General features: G+C 43.9%; 6 non-coding genes across 6 annotated transcripts; 3 read left to right on the top strand and 3 right to left on the bottom strand.

Moving 5' to 3' along the window:
* Positions 1–2,465: 2,465 nt before the first annotated feature.
* Positions 2,466–2,548, bottom strand: trnal-cag (transfer RNA leucine (anticodon CAG)). Its single transcript has one exon. It is a non-coding gene; the product is annotated as a tRNA-Leu (tRNA).
* A 1,174-nt stretch (positions 2,549–3,722) lies between these two features.
* On the top strand, positions 3,723–3,795 carry trnak-cuu (transfer RNA lysine (anticodon CUU)). Its single transcript has one exon. It is a non-coding gene; the product is annotated as a tRNA-Lys (tRNA).
* A 4,686-nt stretch (positions 3,796–8,481) lies between these two features.
* trnal-cag (transfer RNA leucine (anticodon CAG)) lies at positions 8,482–8,564 on the bottom strand. The gene has a single exon. It is a non-coding gene; the product is annotated as a tRNA-Leu (tRNA).
* A 5,761-nt stretch (positions 8,565–14,325) lies between these two features.
* Positions 14,326–14,398, top strand: trnak-cuu (transfer RNA lysine (anticodon CUU)). The gene has a single exon. It is a non-coding gene; the product is annotated as a tRNA-Lys (tRNA).
* A 4,685-nt stretch (positions 14,399–19,083) lies between these two features.
* Positions 19,084–19,166, bottom strand: trnal-cag (transfer RNA leucine (anticodon CAG)). Its single transcript has one exon. It is a non-coding gene; the product is annotated as a tRNA-Leu (tRNA).
* A 1,174-nt stretch (positions 19,167–20,340) lies between these two features.
* trnak-cuu (transfer RNA lysine (anticodon CUU)) lies at positions 20,341–20,413 on the top strand. The gene has a single exon. It is a non-coding gene; the product is annotated as a tRNA-Lys (tRNA).
* Positions 20,414–22,783: the final 2,370 nt, after the last annotated feature.

Here is a 22,783-nt window from a genome sequence, read left to right as displayed (position 1 = left end):
GACCGAGCGGTCCAGCGAAGTACATGTACAGGGAATTTGGAGAAAGGGGAATAAAGTGTCTTCCATCGTGGAGTAAGTTAGGTTTTCCAGAAAATGGTAGTTTTAGTACCAGGCAGATACAACAACTAGAAGAACAGTTAAAGTTAAAGAAATGTAATGCATCTTGTTATGTATGTGCTTTAATGCCTCATTCTACAGCCTCACCCATTTCTCTCCTGGTTAGAATCACTGTTTGGGCCAGGGGGAATGTTTTTCTTTAAGTTACTAACACCGATTATAGGGGCTGTGATACTTGTCTTCCTGTTTTTATGTTGCTATATGACATGTATTATTCCAATGCTTTTCAAATATGGTAATGAATATGTTTGCGCATCAGTATGTTCTGATAAGAACGCAAGAATCCGAAGTATGGGAGCCTCCTGGGAGTCCATATGAAGAATCTAACTTTTAATCATTTTCAAGAATAAAAAGGAGGGAATTGAAGTGGAAATCTAATAAGTAAATTGATTCTTAAAATGTAGAGAGCTTTGAAAAAAATATATTGGTGCTTTTAGATAATATATTTCAAGGATGTAATTGCTGTGCTACAGTACGTGCAGAATTTTAGAAAACAGTGCGTCAACAAAGTACACTGTTTGGGTTACTTTAGAAGACAATGTACCAAAACAATATATGCTGTCTGGTTCGTTAGAATTAGCCGAAAGTAACTGATAAGCTTTGAATAACAAATCTAGTGCTTCTTCTCTCGCTCTATGATGTAATCTGTTTTGTCTTAGGGAAAGGGGAAGTTTTTGAAGGGACAAAGCACTGAGCTTTTTTACAGCGCAACGTCTTATAAAAACCCTGTACTGCTTGTGACAAATTGAGTCTCTGGTTGCACTTTGCGAAGTGGCAACAGGGCTCCCAATATTGCAATATTGAAATAAAGACCTTACTCAGGTGAGAACTCTCTCTTGTGGCTTCCTTGATAGTTAAATTTCCACGACACACCGCCGTTGTTTTTCTCCATCGGAAGTTTGTCGTTAAGGAAAAACATCGCTGTCATTTTCTTGCCAGCCGGCGGCATTTCTTGTGCAGCGATGAGCCAGATTTGTATTTCGGATTTCGGAAGTTGTGTGAATTTCTTGAAGCTGAAAGTCAACTCGCTCCAGAAAAGAAATGTGCAGTCGCATGAAAGCCGTGCCTGCTTATTAAACCGCAGGACCTGAGCTTGCGTTCTGTTTCTCATCGCGTTCGCAAAGGCGATTCCTGCCTCTAACACTGCTATGTCTGCGATTCAAAGTGCCGTGTGGAGCAGCTTCGAAAGTCTTGTTCACGCTCCTCCGATGTTGCTTTCTCTGTGCCTAACGAAGTTCCATTTTGGTGTCGGAGCGGGGAGACCTAATCATTCCAGCTTTAAGCCACCCTTCAATCTTCTGAGGGGTGTCTGAGTGCTAGCATGTCATTTGCCTTTTTTTTTTTTGAAACGGAGAGCGACGTTGAAAAAGGTTACCTCCGCCGCCTCGCCCTCCGTGTTAAATGATCGCAAGACGGCGGCGGCGGCGCTCCCTGTAGTTGTGGCCGAGCGGTTAAGGCGATGGACTAGAAAGCCATTGGGCTCTCCCCGCGCCGGGTCGAATCCTGCCGACTACGGCGTCCTTCTCGTGTCGCCGTGCGCCTGCCCAGAAAAAGGCGGAGTGCCGTTTCTCTCTTCCTGCTTCTTGTACAAACGCTAAATCGCTTGGACCTGCTGCCTTGGAAGTCATGTCTTCAGCGTCCCCCAGCGACATTTCACACTTGGAAGCAGACAACCACGCTTTTGGCATTGGCATGCCTTGCGCCCTACTTCCAGCCTTTGAAGATCTAATTATTCAAACTGAAAGAACCGACTGAATAGGTGTTTGCAGTGCACCAGGAGGAGCAGTGACCATAGCAGTGGAGGGGTGAGGATGGCGCAGATGGAAACGTTTTCATGCGCTCCTCTGGGAGGAATGAAAATAAAAGGCGAAACCGGAAACAGTAGTAGCCGCAAGAGGAAGTGTCTTCAAGCGCCAAGCAAGCGCTCCTCGTTAGTATAGTGGTGCGTATTCCCGCCCGTCACGTGGGAGACCAGGGATGGATTGCTTGACGGCGAGCCGGGTTGCTTTTCTCCCATCAGATTCCAACCGCTAATGCTAACGCAGTTTGTGGGAGCTTACGTGCTTCTCCTTTTCCGTCATTTTCGGACGACTATTCCAAAGGGGTAACCTGATGGAATAGGGGCCTGAAGACACGAGGCATTCTTAAACCAGCACTGGGCTGCACGGCCTTCTGTTGCGATCAGATTATATTCGAGTGAAAAAGCCAGAGCAGCCGCTTCCATCCTATGGAGTACGAGCTAAATCAGGAGAGGTATGGGACACGCGCGTGCCTATAGGTGCACGTCTCCTATGTCAGGCTGCTTCACCCATGTGCACCCGACTGGAGAGGGAATGGCGCAAGCTTTTTGTCAGGAGTGGGATTCGAACCCACGCCTCCAGGGGAGACTGCGACCTGAACGCAGCGCCTTAGACCGCTCGGCCATCCTGACGCCAGCCCCCTCCCCCAAAGCGGTCTGATGAGCCACCGCGATCCCACTACGCTCTTCGAGTATCGCACTGTTATTAATACTACAGTGTGACTCCAGCATTAAAATGTTTGGAAAATGTGTCGGCCTTTATAATCCAGTGTAGAGCAGCGTGTGATGATTTGTGCTACAAAACACCAAGCGCTCAAAGTGACGTCTGCGTTTGTCACTGAAACTTTCAACTCTTTCATCACTTATGTAGGAAATACAAAGAGCAGTTAGGTGGAACGCGTAGCATGGCCGTCAGCAGAGTGGCGCAGCGGAAGCGTGCTGGGCCCATAACCCAGAGGTCGATGGATCGAAACCATCCTCTGCTACATGTGTCTTACGCATGGTTCATAAGCATTCCATCGGGTTAGCAAAGTGCATTAAAGTAGTGTGGATCTCCCTTTCCTTAAGTTCTGTTCTGAGTTTCTCTCTCGTGTGTGTTTGTGCAAGCTTGACACTTGCGGGACTCTTTCATCTTCACCAATACGGAGATGACCAAATGTGTCTTCGGTTGTTCTGAGATCTTTGATAGTTTCTTCGAATGCTTCAAGTGAACCTCGAAATCGAAGCAGTTATGTTTATATTGATTTCTCGCATTAATCATTATTAACCAGGAACAGCCAGCACAGTCGGTCGCATTAGTAATTATGTCACGTCTCTACTTAGCAGAGCATTCAAAGACCCACTGGAAGCAGGAAAGCACTAAGACACTGCAAAACTGAACTCGGGAAAATCATACTGGGAGCTCTGAGCGATGTCTGCATCCAAGCCATCCAATACGGACTCTGAGACCTTGGAATATCAACACTATGATGCGCTACCTTTTCCCTGGAGCAAAACGATGGAATTAGAAGAATGCTTACCGCAGGATACAACTGTGCCGTTGTTATTTGGAGCACGGTTTTCACTTGCATGAAAACTACAGCAGAACGTAGAAGGATGATCACAGAGGAGTCCACGCGGGCATGCTGAGGAGATTGTAGGTCGTACATTTCAATGATTACTGACATTTGCGCTGCTTGAGGTACAGTAATCAACAAAGAACAGGGTGTGCTACTCTCGAATCCGGTCACCACATGATGAAAAGCCAGGAAGTATACCTTGTCCAATTGACGTCAACAGGGACACGTTAACCCCTTGCTTCCCTGGCGCCTGGCTAGCTCAGTCGGTAGAGCATGAGACTCTTAATCTCAGGGTCGTGGGTTCGAGCCCCACGTTGGGCGGTGCCCGTCTCCTTATTAACAAAGTTTCGTGCTCATCCTTGACCCTCTTACACCTTGATGGTACCGAGCACTAAACTTTAATGCACAGGTGTGATGAAACTGAGATGAAAAGGGCTTATCTAGCTCTTTGCCCGAGAGATAAATCAAAGGTTCCGCAGACAATCCGTTGGCTCCAGTCACTCTGACGCAGATAGGAGCTGCAGCCATCATAACTTGTATGAAAACTGATAAGAGCTCCTGTCTATTTACAGTTTCATTTACTCTAGCCTTTCCTTAAACACTGCGTGTACGAAGGCTAAGAAATTGCAGAGCTATTCTAATACAATAACTATTTGGAATCTTTTCGCCATAACAGTTTCACTGTGATTTTGCAGGTAACACGTACGTACGTAACATTTTGAACCGCACTGGAAAAATATGGGAAAGAAATGGCGAAAAGCAACTCTTCAACACGTGGCAATATCTTCCTGAGCGGAGTCCTGTTCTCGAAGCTCGACACTCTGCAAGAGTCACTTCTCCCAACTTGCGCCCGCAGGTTTCCGTAGTGTGCCTGCAAAGAGCCATCCGTTTGAGACAGGCGCACGTTCCGATTTCATTGAACTAAGCTAGATGCACAATTTCGAATGCAGCCTTCATCACAAACGACAGTTCATTTCTCGAAAGCTTGTCATGTAAAAAAAGGAAACAAAGAACGAAAACATACAGCTGACAATCTTCTGAAGCTGCAGATTTAGCTTTTGAGAAATGGACATTTTATGTATGCAGATGCTTTTCAAGCGCTGGTTTTAGAACGTCGCTGTGCTTCCAGCATCATTCTCAGCCTTCTAAACTGCCTATCGAGGTGCCGATCACTTTGTAAAGCGCTTGAGAGGCCAGAGCTGCTCAAACTGCTCTTGCCGTTTCCTTCAATCAAAAGCACTATTTTTTTCGTTGTATGGAAAGCTTTTCAAGTCTTGCATCGACACGCACCTTTCCTGAAATGTCCAAAGGGTGAATGTTTCGCAAAGAAATCCAGTCTACCTTTAGGGGGCATGATGTTGAAATCGGAACAAGCCCTGGGTGGGCTTGAACCAGCAGCCGTTCAGTTAACAGCTGCACAGAAACGCCCCCCGCTTGCTTTGTATCATTCGCAAGTTTCTGGTTAAAGAGTAAAAAAGGCTGGAATTCTTTTCCAGAAGCAGCCGGCAGGATTTCTTCTGCACCCACCCAGAAAAGCCAAGAATTGTATTTCATCTGTCGCAAGCTGTATGTTCCAGAAAGAGAATGAATACTTGCATTAAACTGAATCAAGCCGACAGACACGCACCTGAAGTGGAAATCTAATAAGTCAATTGATTCTTAAAATGTAGAGAGCTTTGAAAAAAATATATTGGTGCTTTTAGATAATATATTTCAAGGATGTAATTGCTGTGCTACAGTACGTGCAGAATTTTAGAAAACAGTGCGTCAACAAAGTACACTGTTTGGGTAACTTTAGAAGACAATGTACCAAAACAATATATGCTGTCTGGGTCGTTAGAATTAGCCGAAAGTAACTGATAAGCTTTGAATAACAAATCTAGTGCTTCTTCTCTCGTTCTATGTTGTAATCTGTTTTGTCTTAGGGAAAGGGGAAGCTTTTGAAGGGACAAAGCACTGAGCTTTTTTACAGCGCAACGTCTTATAAAAACCCTGTACTGCTTGTAACAAATTGAGTCTCCGGTTGCACTTTGCGAAGTGGCAACAGGGCTCCCAATATTGCAATATTGAAATAAAGACCTTACTCAGGTGAGAACTCTCTCTTGTGGCTTCCTTGATAGTTAAATTTCCACGACAGAATTGGCACCCCAGATGGGACACTAACCTGAGCGCGGACGGCTGCTGAAACTCCATCCGGAGCCGGACAATTTTAGCAAATTGGACGAACCTCGGAGGATAAACTCTTTGTCCTTCCTGAGACGCGTCTGGAGAATTCACGGCTGTCTGACGTCAGTAAGTGATCCTTTTAACGAACTTTTGTTTTAAGACGATTTATAAGAATTTTTTCTGTGGTCTTATAGCAGAGAAAGAGCAGGCCGGTGAGGGTGTTCTCACGCGGGTTTGATGAGTCCGGGACTCATAAAGAACTTATCTTAACACAGACGTGTGGTTTTTGCTCTGCGGAGTAGTTAATGTGATAAGGTTCTAAAGTAAGGCACCGATCGGTAAAAATGGGAAATGAAAATTCGAAGACGGAAACAGGACCGAGCGGTCCAGCGAAGTACATGTACAGGGAATTTGGAGAAAGGGGAATAAAGTGTCTTCCATCGTGGAGTAAGTTAGGTTTTCCAGAAAATGGTAGTTTTAGTACCAGGCAGATACAACAACTAGAAGAACAGTTAAAGTTAAAGAAATGTAATGCATCTTGTTATGTATGTGCTTTAATGCCTCATTCTACAGCCTCACCCATTTCTCTCCTGGTTAGAATCACTGTTTGGGCCAGGGGAAATGTTTTTCTTTAAGTTACTAACACCGATTATAGGGGCTGTGATACTTGTCTTCCTGTTTTTATGTTGCTATATGACATGTATTATTCCAATGCTTTTCAAATATGGTAATGAATATGTTTGCGCATCAGTATGTTCTGATAAGAACGCAAGAATCCGAAGTATGGGAGCCTCCTGGGAGTCCATATGAAGAATCTAACTTTTAATCATTTTCAAGAATAAAAAGGAGGGAATTGAAGTGGAAATCTAATAAGTAAATTGATTCTTAAAATGTAGAGAGCTTTGAAAAAAATATATTGGTGCTTTTAGATAATATATTTCAAGGATGTAATTGCTGTGCTACAGTACGTGCAGAATTTTAGAAAACAGTGCGTCAACAAAGTACACTGTTTGGGTTACTTTAGAAGACAATGTACCAAAACAATATATGCTGTCTGGTTCGTTAGAATTAGCCGAAAGTAACTGATAAGCTTTGAATAACAAATCTAGTGCTTCTTCTCTCGCTCTATGATGTAATCTGTTTTGTCTTAGGGAAAGGGGAAGTTTTTGAAGGGACAAAGCACTGAGCTTTTTTACAGCGCAACGTCTTATAAAAACCCTGTACTGCTTGTGACAAATTGAGTCTCTGGTTGCACTTTGCGAAGTGGCAACAGGGCTCCCAATATTGCAATATTGAAATAAAGACCTTACTCAGGTGAGAACTCTCTCTTGTGGCTTCCTTGATAGTTAAATTTCCACGACACACCGCCGTTGTTTTTCTCCATCGGAAGTTTGTCGTTAAGGAAAAACATCGCTGTCATTTTCTTGCCAGCCGGCGGCATTTCTTGTGCAGCGATGAGCCAGATTTGTATTTCGGATTTCGGAAGTTGTGTGAATTTCTTGAAGCTGAAAGTCAACTCGCTCCAGAAAAGAAATGTGCAGTCGCATGAAAGCCGTGCCTGCTTATTAAACCGCAGGACCTGAGCTTGCGTTCTGTTTCTCATCGCGTTCGCAAAGGCGATTCCTGCCTCTAACACTGCTATGTCTGCGATTCAAAGTGCCGTGTGGAGCAGCTTCGAAAGTCTCGTTCACGCTCCTCCGATGTTGCTTTCTCTCTGCCTAACGAAGTTCCATTTTGGTGTCGGAGCGGGGAGACCTAATCATTCCAGCTTTAAGCCACCCTTCAATCTTCTGAGGGGTGTCTGAGTGCTAGCATGTCATTTGCCTTTTTTTTTTTTGAAACGGAGAGCGACGTTGAAAAAGGTTACTTCCGCCGCCTCGCCCTCCGTGTTAAATGATCGCAAGACGGCGGCGGCGGCGCTCCCTGTAGTTGTGGCCGAGCGGTTAAGGCGATGGACTAGAAAGCCATTGGGCTCTCCCCGCGCCGGGTCGAATCCTGCCAACTACGGCGTCCTTCTCGTGTCGCCGTGCGCCTGCCCAGAAAAAGGCGGAGTGCCGTTTCTCTCTTCCTGCTTCTTGTACAAACGCTAAATCGCTTGGACCTGCTGCCTTGGAAGTCATGTCTTCAGCGTCCCCCAGCGACATTTCACACTTGGAAGCAGACAACCACGCTTTTGGCATTGGCATGCCTTGCGCCCTACTTCCAGCCTTTGAAGATCTAATTATTCAAACTGAAAGAACCGACTGAATAGGTGTTTGCAGTGCACCAGGAGGAGCAGTGACCATAGCAGTGGAGGGGTGAGGATGGCGCAGATGGAAACGTTTTCATGCGCTCCTCTGGGAGGAATGAAAATAAAAGGCGAAACCGGAAACAGTAGTAGCCGCAAGAGGAAGTGTCTTCAAGCGCCAAGCAAGCGCTCCTCGTTAGTATAGTGGTGCGTATTCCCGCCCGTCACGTGGGAGACCAGGGATGGATTGCTTGACGGCGAGCCGGGTTGCTTTTCTCCCATCAGATTCCAACCGCTAATGCTAACGCAGTTTGTGGGAGCTTACGTGCTTCTCCTTTTCCGTCATTTTCGGACGACTATTCGAAAAGGGGTAACCTGATGGAATAGGGGCCTGAAGACACGAGGCATTCTTAAACCAGCACTGGGCTGCACGGCCTTCTGTTGCGATCAGATTATATTCGAGTGAAAAAGCCAGAGCAGCCGCTTCCATCCTATGGAGTACGAGCTAAATCAGGAGAGGTATGGGACACGCGCGTGCCTATAGGTGCACGTCTCCTACGTCAGGCTGCTTCACCCATGTGCACCCGACTGGAGAGGGAATGGAGCAAGCTTTTTGTCAGGAGTGGGATTCGAACCCACGCCTCCAGGGGAGACTGCGACCTGAACGCAGCGCCTTAGACCGCTCGGCCATCCTGACGCCAGCCCCCTCCCCCAGAGCGGTCTGATGAGCCACCGCGATCCCACTACGCTCTTCGAGTATCGCACTGTTATTAATACTACAGTGTGACTCCAGCATTAAAATGTTTGGAAAATGTCGGCCTTTATAATCCAGTGTAGAGCAGCGTGTGATGATTTGTGCTACAAAACACCAAGCGCTCAAAGTGACGTCTGCGTTTGTCACTGAAACTTTCAACTCTTTCATCACTTATGTAGGAAATACAAAGAGCAGTTAGGTGGAACGCGTAGGATGGCCGTCAGCAGAGTGGCGCAGCGGAAGCGTGCTGGGCCCATAACCCAGAGGTCGATGGATCGAAACCATCCTCTGCTACATGTGTCTTACGCATGGTTCATAAGCATTCCATCGGGTTAGCAAAGTGCATTAAAGTAGTGTGGATCTCCCTTTCCTTAAGTTCTGTTCTGAGTTTCTCTCTCGTGTGTGTTTGTGCAAGCTTGACACTTGCGGGACTCTTTCATCTTCACCAATACGGAGATGACCAAATGTGTCTTCGGTTGTTCTGAGATCTTTGATAGTTTCTTCGAATGCTTCAAGTGAACCTCGAAATCGAAGCAGTTATGTTTATATTGATTTCTCGCATTAATCATTATTAACCAGGAACAGCCAGCACAGTCGGTCGCATTAGTAATTATGTCACGTCTCTACTTAGCAGAGCATTCAAAGACCCACTGGAAGCAGGAAAGCACTAAGACACTGCAAAACTGAACTCGGGAAAATCATACTGGGAGCTCTGAGCGATGTCTGCATCCAAGCCATCCAATACGGACTCTGAGACCTTGGAATATCAACACTATGATGCGCTACCTTTTCCCTGGAGCAAAACGATGGAATTAGAAGAATGCTTACCGCAGGATACAACTGTGCCGTTGTTATTTGGAGCACGGTTTTCACTTGCATGAAAACTACAGCAGAACGTAGAAGGATGATCACAGAGGAGTCCACGCGGGCATGCTGAGGAGATTGTAGGTCGTACATTTCAATGATTACTGACATTTGCGCTGCTTGAGGTACAGTAATCAACAAAGAACAGGGTGTGCTACTCTCGAATCCGGTCACCACATGATGAAAAGCCAGGAAGTATACAGATGCAGCCATTCAAAGTGCGCGTTACAGACACGTACCGCAGGTGACGTCGCTCAGTATGACGCAAGATGATGCGTGGCACCGCAGTAAGTGATTGGTTGACCGACAGGGGCACTCGTGGTCCGTTGGTCTGTCGTAGAAAGACAGTAAACGTCTTTGCTGTGCCCGTTGTAGGTATTGAATTTTACCACTGAAGGGAAATCTTAGTAGCTGAGCATAAAAAGAATAGGAGCATACTGTAACGCGTGTGAAGGCCATAAACGATATTAATTTTGGAACATAAACATACAGTGTATAGCTGGTCTTGGTACTTTAAAGAAAAAAATACACACCAGTATTCCATTTCTCCCTAAACATTTTAAGCTTCGAAGTCTTTAACTAACGCGATACCGGAGTCAACAAGCATACTTTTAGAATTTGATTAAAAGGGAATATAATATGGAATCGCGTATCTAAAGAATTTAATAACGGTATTCGTGTGCTGCGACAGGGCTGTGTAGGGCTGTTTCGCTTGCCTGTTCATGTGAGCTGTCTTGTAGACGTGACTACCAGCTGACAGGTTGTGTTTTCGAATCCAGCTGGTGCTGGACTTTTCTTTTAACAAACATTTCTTCGAAAAAATAGAATAGCGATATTATGGACAATCAATTGACTTTTATATTTCAAAATATCGCAACATGATCGATATTTGCGATATTTTGAACATATCTTCCCTTCTGACAGCGGTGCCTGCTTCTATTGTGTGTGTGTGTGCAACAGAGTAAATTTTTAATAGCGTTTTAAGCGAATAGGTAATTAGATTGCTCGTAAACCTAATCGCTTTTTCTACATAAACACAGCATGATTACTCTCTGAAAATGCTTTTCCTTTATTTTTAAAGTAGGCTCAGATTTCAACTATAGATCGTATTATTATAAACTTTCTTGGAAAAATGTATTTTATGTAAACCATGTTTGCTATTAATTCATTTAGGGCTAAAATACGTTCATTGTCTTCCAATCGAGTCGAGTTGACATTGGAAGCCTGCCACACCCGGACTGTTAAACCAACGCATTAGCACGTCAAAGCCCATTGAGGGTATTGAGCCAGTATTGGCTTTAGTATTCCCCCCCTCTCCCCTCAATTCAATTCAATTCAAGGTGTTTTATTTGCATGACAGATGGGTACAAGCAGTGTTGGGTATGTATATTGTAACGCTTACGGCAGACAGGCACTGTGTAACAGCCGGCGCACCAGAGCAGCGCACCGAGGGAGCGTCTGCATTTATAACTTGGTTTTTAAAATTAGTCAAGCAATATGAAGCATCTTCTTTTACTTTTGAGTCCCTTAAATACATTGAACACAGCTTTCTCACCACTTAAGATTGCTCTTGATACCATCCTTACACAAAGCAGAAGGGAGATTTTAGTGCCTGAGCATAAAAAGAATAGGAGCATACTGCAACGCGTGTGAAGTCCATAAACGATATTAATTTTGGAACTTAAACATTCAGCATATGGCTGGTCTCGGTACTTTAAAGAAAACATACACACCAGTATTCCATTTCTCCCTAAACATTTTAAGCATCGAAGTCTTTAACTAACGCGATACCGGAGTCAACAAGCATACTTTTAGAATTTGATTAAAAGGGAATATAATATGGAATCGCGTATCTCAAGAAATTAATATGCAATAACTGAGTCAAGGGACTCAGAGGATCCAAGGCTAGACTGAGTATAATAGGCTTCGGGCTTCTATTGTGACATCTACTGTAAATTACAGAAATGTTAAAAGTAAACAAAATAAAGTAACTAAAATGTGGTCTGAAGTCACCCCTTTAGACACCCCTTTTACTTCACTGGTGTCGGATATGAAAGGCAATAGTCTCCCGTTCTGTCTGCTGTGTGTTGCAGCAGAGGGACTCCCTGCAACTGAAAGGGGCAGAGTAACTTGCATGCCCTCTAGTACAGTTTACACATACGACTTTAAAAGCTAGCAAGACAGGTTTCGATTCACATTAGCTGGCTAGCCTTGTTAAAAAAACGAATGATAATGTAACATGCCACTGTTCATGAACAAAGTTATACTGAGATTTCCTAAGATACGCGATTAAAAAATAAATAAATAAAAATTTGAATCTCCTGCGGAACACATTCCATAAGAATCAGTGGTTTTACAGTATATATCGCCTTTAAAGGTGGCTTCTCAAAACGCTTTACGGGATAAAAACAACCAGAACAGCAGCAACAACAATATTGTATTTCGTTGCACTTTGAAAACCAAGTAATAACTTAACTATACAGTACGTGCAAACGTTTCGTATGTTGCTGTCGTGAATGCCTGCGTACCCATAAGTATCTTATTTGCCTTGAGTCTGTCTACAGTATCTCTGTCCCACTACCCCCATCTCTCCCTCAATTCAATTCAAGGTGTTTTATTTACATGACAGATGGGTACAATTCTTGTTGGGAATGTATACTTTGATATTTACACCCGGCGCGGCACCGAGGGAGCGTCTGCATTTATAACTTGGTTTTTAAAATTAGTCAAGCAATATGAAGCATCTTCTTTTACTTTTGAGTCCCTTAAATACATTGAACACAGCTTTCTCACCATCCTTACACAAAGCAGAAACTGTCCGATGACTCACAGTACAAGTGGAAAGATTACAGATTTTAATCGTCTTTAATTTTGTCTTTAATTTTGCCTGTGGAGTGTATCTTATTAAGCTCTAAATTGCATTTTGAGCGCGGTTTTTTACTTTTTTTTAATTGCATTTTGGGCGCGGACAGCACATACAAGGGTTAATGAACTGCGCCAAGAAATTTAAAATAGTATTCTTTAGGTGTGAGGGTAGGAGTGGACCACAGCAGGCATAATCAGCAAACCAGGAAAACAAAGAACAGGACAGGTGAGATGTGTATCCAGAAAGCGAGTGATCAGAAAAAGGAAATGGAAAACGCAGAAAAAGAAAACGCTTTACAGGATAAAAACAGTAACAACAGTAGTGGCTGGGCAAACGATTTTTTTTTTATCGAAATACAAATTGAGATACTGTACTGTATAATGATGTGCATGAACAAAGGTATACTGCAATTTTCCTTAGATACGCGATTAATGCTTCGTAGGAGGAGGCGGTCTTTTCCTCTTGTCTAACAGTCTGTCCACAAACAAAACATTCCTGTTAGACAAAAGGAATTGAAAAAAAACAATTTTGTCAATGAAAACCGGTGTGTGTGTCTCTCCCTGCTGGATGTTCCTCTCACAAACTGCTGAATGAATAAAATAATTTTATTGAAAATGCGTTTGCGATTGTCTGGTATTTAATTTGGTCCCTTTTAACTGTTTTTCGATCTACTGTATTGCTTTGAGATGCCACTTTTAAAGGCGATATGTAAAATAAAGGTTTTTTTTATTATTGTTATAGAGAAACATGATCAGATTTTCCCTGGTTCAGAAAAAAGATCTAAAGTGCTACACATAACTTTCTTAATTCGATGTATTTAAAGCAGTGAACTACTGTAGGTGTCACATAACATTCAGAAATACAATCACGTATTTGACAAATAAAAACGATTATAATCTAATCCTTCCACGTTTGATCCCAAAATCCCAAGAAATATAAATCTTGACGGGTAGAAAGCTATGCTGAAAGTTTATTAAGATGCTTAGAAGACAAAGATACTGTATCAATTTATGTTGCATTAGCCTGATTATGATTAAAAAACACATATAATTAAACACGCGTTTGCGATTTAAATCAGAACACGATTTAAATCAATATCGATTCCATATTATATTAGCAGAAAAGCTTAAAACTACCACTTTTTCACACGCTATTTCACATGCTAGTTAAATACTTCGATGCTTAAAATCGTTAGGGAGAAATGGAATACCGGTGTGTATTTTTCCTTTAAAGTGCCGAATCCTGGAATCTGACTGGCTGACACCCCTCTGAAGTGGTTCCATAAAATCTGGTATACGGAAAAGAAAGCGTTGATAAATACAAGTGTCTTTTAATACACTCTTTGCTGTGCTCTTGAGGATCCTTGTGATATTTTAAGCTCTAGTTGAATGATAAGTGTCGCATTTTAAATCATTTTCGTAGTTAGAAATTATGAAACGCCCTGTTAAAAGCAAGGAAGTTTTTATGCCCGTTGAAGTAAAACAAAATGCCTGACAAAGTATGGCTTGGACAGATTCCAAGTGCTTGTACAAATGTGCTAAAGAAATTATACTTTGAGTATACAGCTTGTCTAAAGTCATCCATTATTAATACTATTAGTAATATCTTCAGTAAAGGCTTTGATGCATAAATATTTCTGATAAAGGTAGGTTGTGTACTTTTGTCCAACTGAGCAATCTTGCTTTCATAAAAGATACCAACATTTTAATGACTGATGATTAACATGCTGTAATACACAGTTCAAAATTAAAGGCTCAAATGCTGTACATGAGAGGTTAAGCTCCCCCTGGCGGTTTTACAAGGCGACGCCGGATAGTTAACCACGTGACACCACGTTAACTGCGTCATACCGCGTGATACTGTGACACGCCCACCGGGGTATGCCGCGAAATACCTCACGCATTTTGAATGGCTGCATCTGTACCTTGTCCAATTGACGTCAACAGGGACACGTTAACCCCTTGCTTCCCTGGCGCCCGGCTAGCTCAGTCGGTAGAGCATGAGACTCTTAATCTCAGGGTCGTGGGTTCGAGCCCCACGTTGGGCGGTGCCCGTCTCCTTATTAACAAAGTTTCGTGCTCATCCTTGACTCTCTTACACCTTGATGGTACCGAGCACTAAACTTTAATGCACAGGTGTGATGAAACTGAGATGAAAAGGGCTTATCTAGCTCTTTGCCCGAGAGATAAATCAAAGGTTCCGCAGACAATCCGTTGGCTCCGGTCACTCTGACGCAGATAGGAGCTGCAGCCATCATAACTTGTATGAAAACTGATAAGAGCTCCTGTCTATTTACAGTTTCATTTACTCTAGCCTTTCCTTAAACACTGCGTGTACGAAGGCTAAGAAATTGCAGAGCTATTCTAATACAATAACTATTTGGAATCTTTTCGCCATAACAGTTTCACTGTGATTTTGCAGGTAACACGTACGTACGTAACATTTTGAACCGCACTGGAAAAATATGGGAAAGAAATGGCGAAAAGCAACTCTTCAACACGTGGCAATATCTTCCTGAGCGGAGTCCTGTTCTCGAAGCTCGACACTCTGCAAGAGTCACTTCTCCCAACTTGCGCCCGCAGGTTTCCGTAGTGTGCCTGCAAAGAGCCATCCGTTTGAGACAGGCGCACGTTCCGATTTCATTGAACTAAGCTAGATGCACAATTTCGAATGCAGCCTTCATCACAAACGACAGTTCATTTCTCGAAAGCTTGTCATGTAAAAAAAGGAAACAAAGAACGAAAACATACAGCTGACAATCTTCTGAAGCTGCAGATTTAGCTTTTGAGAAATGGACATTTTATGTATGCAGATGCTTTTCAAGCGCTGGTTTTAGAACGTCGCTGTGCTTCCAGCATCATTCTCAGCCTTCTAAACTGCCTATCGAGGTGCCGATCACTTTGTAAAGCGCTTGAGAGGCCGGAGCTGCTCAAACTGCTCTTGCCGTTTCCTTCAATCAAAAGCACTATTTTTTTCGTTGTATGGAAAGCTTTTCAAGTCTTGCATCGACACGCACCTTTCCTGAAATGTCCAAAGGGTGAATGTTTCGCAAAGAAATCCAGTCTACCTTTAGGGGGCATGATGTTGAAATCGGAACAAGCCCTGGGTGGGCTTGAACCAGCAGCCGTTCAGTTAACAGCTGCACAGAAACGCCCCCCGCTTGCTTTGTATCATTCGCAAGTTTCTGGTTAAAGAGTAAAAAAGGCTGGAATTCTTTTCCAGAAGCAGCCGGCAGGATTTCTTCTGCACCCACCCAGAAAAGCCAAGAATTGTATTTCATCTGTCGCAAGCTGTATGTTCCAGAAAGAGAATGAATACTTGCATTAAACTGAATCAAGCCGACAGACACGCACCTGAAGTGGAAATCTAATAAGTAAATTGATTCTTAAAATGTAGAGAGCTTTGAAAAAAATATATTGGTGCTTTTAGATAATATATTTCAAGGATGTAATTGCTGTGCTACAGTACGTGCAGAATTTTAGAAAACAGTGCGTCAACAAAGTACACTGTTTGGGTAACTTTAGAAGACAATGTACCAAAACAATATATGCTGTCTGGGTCGTTAGAATTAGCCGAAAGTAACTGATAAGCTTTGAATAACAAATCTAGTGCTTCTTCTCTCGTTCTATGTTGTAATCTGTTTTGTCTTAGGGAAAGGGGAAGCTTTTGAAGGGACAAAGCACTGAGCTTTTTTACAGCGCAACGTCTTATAAAAACCCTGTACTGCTTGTAACAAATTGAGTCTCCGGTTGCACTTTGCGAAGTGGCAACAGGGCTCCCAATATTGCAATATTGAAATAAAGACCTTACTCAGGTGAGAACTCTCTCTTGTGGCTTCCTTGATAGTTAAATTTCCACGACAGAATTGGCACCCCAGATGGGACACTAACCTGAGCGCGGACGGCTGCTGAAACTCCATCCGGAGCCGGACAATTTTAGCAAATTGGACGAACCTCGGAGGATAAACTGTTTGTCCTTCCTGAGACGCGTCTGGAGAATTCACGGCTGTCTGACGTCAGTAAGTGATCCTTTTAACGAACTTTTGTTTTAAGACGATTTATAAGAATTTTTTCTGTGGTCTTATAGCAGAGAAAGAGCAGGCCGGTGAGGGTGTTCTCACGCGGGTTTGATGAGTCCGGGACTCATAAAGAACTTATCTTAACACAGACGTGTGGTTTTTGCTCTGCGGAGTAGTTAATGTGATAAGGTTCTAAAGTAAGGCACCGATCGGTAAAAATGGGAAATGAAAATTCGAAGACGGAAACAGGACCGAGCGGTCCAGCGAAGTACATGTACAGGGAATTTGGAGAAAGGGGAATAAAGTGTCTTCCATCGTGGAGTAAGTTAGGTTTTCCAGAAAATGGTAGTTTTAGTACCAGGCAGATACAACAACTAGAAGAACAGTTAAAGTTAAAGAAATGTAATGCATCTTGTTATGTATGTGCTTTAATGCCTCATTCTACAGCCTCACCCATTTCTCTCCTGGTTAGAATCACTGTTTGGGCCAGGGGGAATGTTTTTCTTTAAGTTACTAACACCGATTATAGGGGCTGTGATACTTGTCTTCCTGTTTTTATGTTGCTATATGACATGTATTATTCCAATGCTTTTCAAATATGGTAATGAATATGTTTGCGCATCAGTATGTTCTGATAAGAACGCAAGAATCCGAAGTATGGGAGCCTCCTGGGAGTCCATATGAAGAATCTAACTTTTAATCATTTTCAAGAATAAAAAGGAGGGAATTGAAGTGGAAATCTAATAAGTAAATTGATTCTTAAAATGTAGAGAGCTTTGAAAAAAATATATTGGTGCTTTTAGATAATATATTTCAAGGATGTAATTGCTGTGCTACAGTACGTGCAGAATTTTAGAAAACAGTGCGTCAACAAAGTACACTGTTTGGGTTACTTTAGAAGACAATGTACCAAAACAATATATGCTGTCTGGTTCGTTAGAATTAGCCGAAAGTAACTGATAAGCTTTGAATAACAAATCTAGTGCTTCTTCTCTCGCTCTATGATGTAATCTGTTTTGTCTTAGGGAAAGGGGAAGTTTTTGAAGGGACAAAGCACTGAGCTTTTTTACAGCGCAACGTCTTATAAAAACCCTGTACTGCTTGTGACAAATTGAGTCTCTGGTTGCACTTTGCGAAGTGGCAACAGGGCTCCCAATATTGCAATATTGAAATAAAGACCTTACTCAGGTGAGAACTCTCTCTTGTGGCTTCCTTGATAGTTAAATTTCCACGACACACCGCCGTTGTTTTTCTCCATCGGAAGTTTGTCGTTAAGGAAAAACATCGCTGTCATTTTCTTGCCAGCCGGCGGCATTTCTTGTGCAGCGATGAGCCAGATTTGTATTTCGGATTTCGGAAGTTGTGTGAATTTCTTGAAGCTGAAAGTCAACTCGCTCCAGAAAAGAAATGTGCAGTCGCATGAAAGCCGTGCCTGCTTATTAAACCGCAGGACCTGAGCTTGCGTTCTGTTTCTCATCGCGTTCGCAAAGGCGATTCCTGCCTCTAACACTGCTATGTCTGCGATTCAAAGTGCCGTGTGGAGCAGCTTCGAAAGTCTCGTTCACGCTCCTCCGATGTTGCTTTCTCTCTGCCTAACGAAGTTCCATTTTGGTGTCGGAGCGGGGAGACCTAATCATTCCAGCTTTAAGCCACCCTTCAATCTTCTGAGGGGTGTCTGAGTGCTAGCATGTCATTTGCCTTTTTTTTTTTTGAAACGGAGAGCGACGTTGAAAAAGGTTACCTCCGCCGCCTCGCCCTCCGTGTTAAATGATCGCAAGACGGCGGCGGCGGCGCTCCCTGTAGTTGTGGCCGAGCGGTTAAGGCGATGGACTAGAAAGCCATTGGGCTCTCCCCGCGCCGGGTCGAATCCTGCCGACTACGGCGTCCTTCTCGTGTCGCCGTGCGCCTGCCCAGAAAAAGGCGGAGTGCCGTTTCTCTCTTCCTGCTTCTTGTACAAACGCTAAATCGCTTGGACCTGCTGCCTTGGAAGTCATGTCTTCAGCGTCCCCCAGCGACATTTCACACTTGGAAGCAGACAACCACGCTTTTGGCATTGGCATGCCTTGCGCCCTACTTCCAGCCTTTGAAGATCTAATTATTCAAACTGAAAGAACCGACTGAATAGGTGTTTGCAGTGCACCAGGAGGAGCAGTGACCATAGCAGTGGAGGGGTGAGGATGGCGCAGATGGAAACGTTTTCATGCGCTCCTCTGGGAGGAATGAAAATAAAAGGCGAAACCGGAAACAGTAGTAGCCGCAAGAGGAAGTGTCTTCAAGCGCCAAGCAAGCGCTCCTCGTTAGTATAGTGGTGCGTATTCCCGCCCGTCACGTGGGAGACCAGGGATGGATTGCTTGACGGCGAGCCGGGTTGCTTTTCTCCCATCAGATTCCAACCGCTAATGCTAACGCAGTTTGTGGGAGCTTACGTGCTTCTCCTTTTCCGTCATTTTCGGACGACTATTCCAAAGGGGTAACCTGATGGAATAGGGGCCTGAAGACACGAGGCATTCTTAAACCAGCACTGGGCTGCACGGCCTTCTGTTGCGATCAGATTATATTCGAGTGAAAAAGCCAGAGCAGCCGCTTCCATCCTATGGAGTACGAGCTAAATCAGGAGAGGTATGGGACACGCGCGTGCCTATAGGTGCACGTCTCCTACGTCAGGCTGCTTCACCCATGTGCACCCGACTGGAGAGGGAATGGAGCAAGCTTTTTGTCAGGAGTGGGATTCGAACCCACGCCTCCAGGGGAGACTGCGACCTGAACGCAGCGCCTTAGACCGCTCGGCCATCCTGACGCCAGCCCCCTCCCCCAAAGCGGTCTGATGAGCCACCGCGATCCCACTACGCTCTTCGAGTATCGCACTGTTATTAATACTACAGTGTGACTCCAGCATTAAAATGTTTGGAAAATGTGTCGGCCTTTATAATCCAGTGTAGAGCAGCGTGTGATGATTTGTGCTACAAAACACCAAGCGCTCAAAGTGACGTCTGCGTTTGTCACTGAAACTTTCAACTCTTTCATCACTTATGTAGGAAATACAAAGAGCAGTTAGGTGGAACGCATAGGATGGCCGTCAGCAGAGTGGCGCAGCGGAAGCGTGCTGGGCCCATAACCCAGAGGTCGATGGATCGAAACCATCCTCTGCTACATGTGTCTTACGCATGGTTCATAAGCATTCCATCGGGTTAGCAAAGTGCATTAAAGTAGTGTGGATCTCCCTTTCCTTAAGTTCTGTTCTGAGTTTCTCTCTCGTGTGTGTTTGTGCAAGCTTGACACTTGCGGGACTCTTTCATCTTCACCAATACGGAGATGACCAAATGTGTCTTCGGTTGTTCTGAGATCTTTGATAGTTTCTTCGAATGCTTCAAGTGAACCTCGAAATCGAAGCAGTTATGTTTATATTGATTTCTCGCATTAATCATTATTAACCAGGAACAGCCAGCACAGTCGGTCGCATTAGTAATTATGTCACGTCTCTACTTAGCAGAGCATTCAAAGACCCACTGGAAGCAGGAAAGCACTAAGACACTGCAAAACTGAACTCGGGAAAATCATACTGGGAGCTCTGAGCGATGTCTGCATCCAAGCCATCCAATACGGACTCTGAGACCTTGGAATATCAACACTATGATGCGCTACCTTTTCCCTGGAGCAAAACGATGGAATTAGAAGAATGCTTACCGCAGGATACAACTGTGCCGTTGTTATTTGGAGCACGGTTTTCACTTGCATGAAAACTACAGCAGAACGTAGAAGGATGATCACAGAGGAGTCCACGCGGGCATGCTGAGGAGATTGTAGGTCGTACATTTCAATGATTACTGACATTTGCGCTGCTTGAGGTACAGTAATCAACAAAGAACAGGGTGTGCTACTCTCGAATCCGGTCACCACATGATGAAAAGCCAGGAAGTATACCTTGTCCAATTGACGTCAACAGGGACACGTTAACCCCTTGCTTCCCTGGCGCCCGGCTAGCTCAGTCGGTAGAGCATGAGACTCTTAATCTCAGGGTCGTGGGTTCGAGCCCCACGTTGGGCGGTGCCCGTCTCCTTACTAACAAAGTTTCGTGCTCATCCTTGACCCTCTTACACCTTGATGGTACCGAGCACTAAACTTTAATGCACAGGTGTGATGAAACTGAGATGAAAAGGGCTTATCTAGCTCTTTGCCCGAGAGATAAATCAAAGGTTCCGCAGACAATCCGTTGGCTCCGGTCACTCTGACGCAGATAGGAGCTGCAGCCATCATAACTTGTATGAAAACTGATAAGAGCTCCTGTCTATTTACAGTTTCATTTACTCTAGCCTTTCCTTAAACACTGCGTGTACGAAGGCTAAGAAATTGCAGAGCTATTCTAATACAATAACTATTTGGAATCTTTTCGCCATAACAGTTTCACTGTGATTTTGCAGGTAACACGTACGTACGTAACATTTTGAACCGCACTGGAAAAATATGGGAAAGAAATGGCGAAAAGCAACTCTTCAACACGTGGCAATATCTTCCTGAGCGGAGTCCTGTTCTCGAAGCTCGACACTCTGCAAGAGTCACTTCTCCCAACTTGCGCCCGCAGGTTTCCGTAGTGTGCCTGCAAAGAGCCATCCGTTTGAGACAGGCGCACGTTCCGATTTCATTGAACTAAGCTAGATGCACAATTTCGAATGCAGCCTTCATCACAAACGACAGTTCATTTCTCGAAAGCTTGTCATGTAAAAAAAGGAAACAAAGAACGAAAACATACAGCTGACAATCTTCTGAAGCTGCAGATTTAGCTTTTGAGAAATGGACATTTTATGTATGCAGATGCTTTTCAAGCGCTGGTTTTAGAACGTCGCTGTGCTTCCAGCATCATTCTCAGCCTTCTAAACTGCCTATCGAGGTGCCGATCACTTTGTAAAGCGCTTGAGAGGCCGGAGCTGCTCAAACTGCTCTTGCCGTTTCCTTCAATCAAAAGCACTATTTTTTTCGTTGTATGGAAAGCTTTTCAAGTCTTGCATCGACACGCACCTTTCCTGAAATGTCCAAAGGGTGAATGTTTCGCAAAGAAATCCAGTCTACCTTTAGGGGGCATGATGTTGAAATCGGAACAAGCCCTGGGTGGGCTTGAACCAGCAGCCGTTCAGTTAACAGCTGCACAGAAACGCCCCCCGCTTGCTTTGTATCATTCGCAAGTTTCTGGTTAAAGAGTAAAAAAGGCTGGAATTCTTTTCCAGAAGCAGCCGGCAGGATTTCTTCTGCACCCACCCAGAAAAGCCAAGAATTGTATTTCATCTGTCGCAAGCTGTATGTTTCAGAAAGAGAATGAATACTTGCATTAAACTGAATCAAGCCGACAGACACGCACCTGAAGTGGAAATCTAATAAGTAAATTGATTCTTAAAATGTAGAGAGCTTTGAAAAAAATATATTGGTGCTTTTAGATAATATATTTCAAGGATGTAATTGCTGTGCTACAGTACGTGCAGAATTTTAGAAAACAGTGCGTCAACAAAGTACACTGTTTGGGTAACTTTAGAAGACAATGTACCAAAACAATATATGCTGTCTGGGTCGTTAGAATTAGCCGAAAGTAACTGATAAGCTTTGAATAACAAATCTAGTGCTTCTTCTCTCGTTCTATGTTGTAATCTGTTTTGTCTTAGGGAAAGGGGAAGCTTTTGAAGGGACAAAGCACTGAGCTTTTTTACAGCGCAACGTCTTATAAAAACCCTGTACTGCTTGTAACAAATTGAGTCTCCGGTTGCACTTTGCGAAGTGGCAACAGGGCTCCCAATATTGCAATATTGAAATAAAGACCTTACTCAGGTGAGAACTCTCTCTTGTGGCTTCCTTGATAGTTAAATTTCCACGACAGAATTGGCACCCCAGATGGGACACTAACCTGAGCGCGGACGGCTGCTGAAACTCCATCCGGAGCCGGACAATTTTAGCAAATTGGACGAACCTCGGAGGATAAACTGTTTGTCCTTCCTGAGACGCGTCTGGAGAATTCACGGCTGTCTGACGTCAGTAAGTGATCCTTTTAACGAACTTTTGTTTTAAGACGATTTATAAGAATTTTTTCTGTGGTCTTATAGCAGAGAAAGAGCAGGCCGGTGAGGGTGTTCTCACGCGGGTTTGATGAGTCCGGGACTCATAAAGAACTTATCTTAACACAGACGTGTGGTTTTTGCTCTGCGGAGTAGTTAATGTGATAAGGTTCTAAAGTAAGGCACCGATCGGTAAAAATGGGAAATGAAAATTCGAAGACGGAAACAGGACCGAGCGGTCCAGCGAAGTACATGTACAGGGAATTTGGAGAAAGGGGAATAAAGTGTCTTCCATCGTGGTGTAGTGTTTCATAGCCGTTCAGGGACGCCAAATATGTAATCATAGTGGCTCTCTGAAGGCACCAGTTCTGTAGGGTTT

The sequence above is a fragment of the Atractosteus spatula genome, chromosome 25 (genome assembly GCF_055471065.1).
Source record: "Atractosteus spatula isolate fAtrSpa1 chromosome 25, fAtrSpa1.hap1, whole genome shotgun sequence".
NCBI lineage: Eukaryota > Metazoa > Chordata > Actinopteri > Semionotiformes > Lepisosteidae > Atractosteus > Atractosteus spatula.
This window is presented reverse-complemented; position numbering and strand designations above follow the sequence as displayed.